The sequence below is a fragment of the Olea europaea genome, chromosome 11 (assembly GCF_002742605.1).
Source record: "Olea europaea var. sylvestris chromosome 11, O_europaea_v1, whole genome shotgun sequence".
Classification (NCBI taxonomy): domain Eukaryota; kingdom Viridiplantae; phylum Streptophyta; class Magnoliopsida; order Lamiales; family Oleaceae; genus Olea; species Olea europaea.
The window spans coordinates 21,469,461-21,474,671 of NC_036247.1; the positions used below are offsets into that span (position 1 = coordinate 21,469,461).

General features: G+C 32.9%; 1 long non-coding RNA gene across 1 annotated transcript; it reads right to left on the bottom strand.

The window, feature by feature from the left end:
• Positions 1–507: 507 nt before the first annotated feature.
• Positions 508–4,196, bottom strand: LOC111403754. Its single transcript, XR_002704522.1, has 2 exons — positions 3,649–4,196; positions 508–3,225 (listed from the first exon to the last, which is right to left on the bottom strand). It is a non-coding gene; the product is annotated as an uncharacterized LOC111403754 (long non-coding RNA).
• Positions 4,197–5,211: the final 1,015 nt, after the last annotated feature.

Here is a 5,211-nt window from a genome sequence, read left to right on the forward strand (position 1 = left end):
AAATAAAAATATGATAATGAATATTTCTTTTGTTTCATTTATATAGGCTAATTTTATTTTTAACATGAATTAAAAAATCATACTTGATGTTATTGAAAATGGTAAAAAAATTGAATGATTATTTAATTTTCAAGTAGGTATCTAATGAGATGGAGTAAAAGTTATCAACATTTTATGCAATTAAAATATAATCTAAATATTAAAACTTGTGAGCAAATATCTTTAGCCTAATAATATTATTATGTACCACACTTTTCAACAAGGTCCTTAATCTTTTCTTATTGTAGTCCTTATATTTCTAAATTTTTTGATTTATGCTTATCCTTAGTCTTTACTTTATTAACCAATCTTGTTTCTATTAACAATTTCCATCCAAAGAGTTCGTTGGGAAGGCATAAAATACTTGTTACAAAATATCATTCCTTCATTCAAGAGTACACAAATATATTTTTCATAAAAATCATCTTCAAGGATGAGATGCACAATTGACAAAATGTCGATATATCTAAGAAAAATTAAAATACGATAAATAAATTAAAAACATGTTAAAAATACATTTAATCCTCACACACAATGATAAATAGGCACCCCTCTATCCAGCTCTTAATCCCTCATTCCACTAATCCATTGCTATCGATTCATTCAAGTCATAAACTCCCATTTCTCTATCTAGTCTTATTAGTGCACGTGTTCCTAATCGATGAAAGCCATTGTACTTCATTGAACGAAAATTAAATTATAGGGTCTAGTGACAATTTTCTGTCACCAATTCAAAGTTTTGGACCCTTTTAGCAAATTAAGGAAGTGGATGATCACAATATTTGTTACCAACATAGTCATATATTCAGACAAACACAAATGACTGCGTTTAGCCCTTTCTTTCATCCTCACTTGAACTGGACATCCAAATCATATACATTATAACTCGTTGAAACCTTATCCTGCCATTGAACCACCGCACTTTAGCCACGTTCAAGACAAGATCAATGTACATCGATTTCCATGGTAGAATCAGTGATTGTTATAAGGTGAAATCTGCTTCTCAACCTGATAAAAACTACATGACAGCCTCAATAATCTTCGATAAAATGACTAAAATGTTGTAGACAAAATTAATTGAGTTTCAAGGCCACGTTTGGTACATACTAATGTAAAAATGAAAATGAAAAATATAGCCGTTACGGATCCCACACAAAAGATATAAAATCAAATACTCAATTAATTTTGTCTACAACATTTTAGTCATTTTATCGAAGATTATTGAGGCCCCATTCGGTACACATTAATGTAAAAATAAAAATGAAAAATATAGTCATTACGGATCCCACACAAGAGATATAAAATCAAATATGATGACTTAATGTAATGGATAACAATCATATTTTTCATTTTAATGGAAAACAAACGGAAGCTAAATAATGTTGTAGACAAAATTAAAATTGACCTCGAGAGAAGTGACTGACACCATCTATAAATATACCACTTCAAAATCAAACCAATTTGAAGATTTAAAAGACACAATAAAAATTACACGCTTGGATAAATTACAACATATACACACGCCTGAACCACAGACAAACATCACATAATGCAACACGACTTACCTACACAACATAGCATTCGCCCATCTGAACACAATGCAACAACAGTATGAACAATCACAATCACAATCACAATCACAGCTATGCAAGAAGAAACATAAAATAACAGGCTAAGATTTGCAAAATCAACAGAGCCTACACAGCAGCAAAAACATACAAAATCATACGATGGAAAAGGAACAGAGGCTCATGAAAATCCCATGGATGAAATGTGAATACATAGAAGTGATCTACTGCTGCTGCTTACAAGAAGATTCACGTATCGGATAATTTCAACAGAAATGATACTTGTATAGGAGAAATGCTTAGGCAATTTTACAGGTACTGAAATAGCAACACATGATTGGCTATTTTAACTACGTTTTCTGTTCAAAATCCAATGAAATGTTGTCATGCGACATTATGTAAATCCGTCTGTACATTTTCCATGTACATGTGGCATCAATCTAATTTCAATTTGCCATATACTTTTGGATGAGTTGGTTTAGAGATCTTGAATTCAATCTCATTTTGGATGAGTTGGTTTAGAGATCTTGAATTCAATCTCATCATGTTATCATAAAAAATTGAATCCACTCTGAACGTGAAGAAATGTTGAAGCCTAAATTTAATTTAATACATGTGTCTCTCTCTCTCTCTCTCTTAATAACTTTCATGAAAAGTTTAAGTTGAGGCAGTTTCAACAACAAGATCGAGTGGAATAAAAGGTCTGATCACTTTTGTAGATGGTCATATCATTGGCATGTGGAGAGGTGTAACTGGCCTTAGAAAACATCCCATCCCTCAGTTAGTCTCATTAATTCTTAAAGTTGGGGTTTTTGCAATGAAGACTACTATGTTTGGCTAAACTTAAAAAGATTGCTTATAAGTAAATGTCACGCTCAATTGGGAGAGCCAGACCCAAAAGTTAACCAATGAGGTTGAAGAATCCAAGCCAATATAAACCACACAAAACCATGACAAGTTGAACTTAAAAAGATTGCTTATAAGTAAATAAGCAGGGGTAGGCTCAGGACAAGTTGCATTTACGAGAGAGAAAACACCTTCAATCTCCCTTCTAGCAAAGCAATCCAATCCTACAGTAGCATCAGCAACCTCAACAAAGTTCAGTGCCTGAGTGCATGTTTGTTTATAGTTGATATGGAGTGTGAAAGAAGAGTATAAAGAAGAAAGATGATGCTTTTTCCCCCTTTTTCAACACTATCCAATCTAATCCTTCCTGCCAAAGGTAATCCAACAATGCTTTACACAGCATATACACACACTGGTCAGGATCCAAGAGACTGGTGGCATAAAAAGGCTGTTGGTTTTTGTGGAAGGTGAAATCATTTGCATAGAAGGAGCTCATTCTTGAGTGGGGATTTTTCCAACGATGCCTGGCTAAGTTAAAAGGTTTATAAGTAATGAGTAAGCTTTAAAATAAAAATAAGTGAGACTCAGATCTGGAAATACTACAGGCACTGGGAGAAAGACACCGCCATGGCTACAAAACCCAATTTGCATATCGGAAAGAGGGAAAGTACAAAGTTCATATCCGTTCTCCACACGCCATCCGGGTTTCTGCCAAGATACGGATCAGATTTCCTTATGCCTGACCTGACTCGAACAAAATAATCATCACAGCCTACAGATAGCAACAGCAACCTCAGCAACAACAAAACTATACCTTTTAATACTTGAAATTTCCATGGATGAAACCTCACCAAAAGTTCAGACATTCTATGAACAGGATTTGTTAAGGGTAAAATCCCACATAGGTAAAGCTTGTTTGGGTTTAATTACAAGTTACTGAAATTATAACAAGATAATAAGTAGTCGTGGATTAAAATGGATCCAAGATACTGGTCCTGGTGGCATAAAAGGGTTGTTGGTTTTTGTAGATGGTGAAATCATTGGCAAATAGAGATGGGTAACCACCCTTTGCAAAAATTACATCTCTTCATTCGCCTCATTCTTCAGTTATGATTTTGCAAGAATGAGCTATAGCATGTCCATCTAAGAATAAACTTCACTGCTAAGTGAAAAAGCAAGTTTGAAATAAATAAACCTGCGTGAGGCTCAGATCTGCAAAAACAACAGGCAAGGAGATTCCAGCACCGCCATGGCTGCAAAAGCCTTGTTGCATATGCAAGAGAGAGAGAGAGAGAGAGAACGAGAAAGAGAGAGAGAACAGTCAATTTCCCTCCTCACAACGCCATCAAGGCTTGCCCCGCCAAGATACGGTTCCGAATTTTCCTTGCCCGACCCAACTCAACGAAAAGAATCCTCACAGCCTACACAAAGTATGAGCAGCAGCAGCAGCAGCAGCAATCTCAAAAGGCTTTATCAAACAAAGAGCTGCTTAAAACCCCCATAACCGGTACTCATAAACTCCCAAGCAGGCTCTTATGTTTTGCTAAAACTTCAGTGACCATTGGTGAAATTTTCCCCGAATATATACGCTCAGAAACCCGAGTATAAAAGGGCAGTTAGATTTTGTGGATAGTGAAATCACAGGCAAATAGAGAGGGATAACCACCCTTAGAAATTTCCATCTCTCTGTTTTGCCTCCATCCGTCGGGATTTTTGCAATGGAAGCCTAATTGTAATAGAGACCTAAATATATAGGGAGGAACGAGGTTGGGTGGGGGAAATACATCAAAATAGTCTAAATAAAGGGAGGATTTTCCAAATTAGACTAGGAAATAAAAATATTTCCAAAATAACCTTTAAAAAATTATATTTCCTAAAATATCCCTTATAGAGAAAATTGTAACCAAAACCACTATAATGTATAAAAATCTTCAAATAGGTCTACAAAGAAATATAGATCAAAATTCTTTAATAAATTTAGACCCAAATATTATACAAAATTTTATTGATTTAAAAAAGGCCACAGAAAATGAATTAAACTATTTGGAAGAAGATTTGAAAGACTTCTTTATAGAATATCTAGACCCAAAACTAAAAAATAAAAATGATTCCATAGATAATGAAATAATCAAAATGGAAAAAGATATATATAAATTAATTCTTAATTTAAGAAGAAGAATTAAAGAATTAAATATAATTATTAAAGAAAATATATTGGTAAAAAATAGTGAATTTTATAAATTCTATTGTGATATTTTAAATACTTATGAAAAATTTAATTGGCTTAAAAATATTAACCCCTCCGCTGCACACTCCGACGAAATGGTATCAGAACCATGTTACGAACCAAAAATTATGATGAATATAATAGATGAAGAAAATATAATTGAAGAATTTTGAAAAAAGTTGAAAAAAATAAAAAACCTAGTTATCCTTATTTACCTAAGAATACCACAAATGAAAATTTTGGGGATATACATAAAAGATTAGAGAATTTAGAACATAATCTACAAATAAGAAATGCCCTATTAGATAAAAACCTTAGAGGAAAAGATAGGATTATTATTAATCCACCCCAAGATTTTAGGACAACACAAAAAGAAAATAATAAAGGAAAAAAGCATGAAGAAAAATAATATATGATTACAAATGTAGAAGAGATAGAACAAAAATTCTTAGAATCAACAGGTGAAGAGTATGAAGAATATAAAAAACAGTTAGAAGAATTAACTGAAAAAATGGAAAATATAAAAATGAA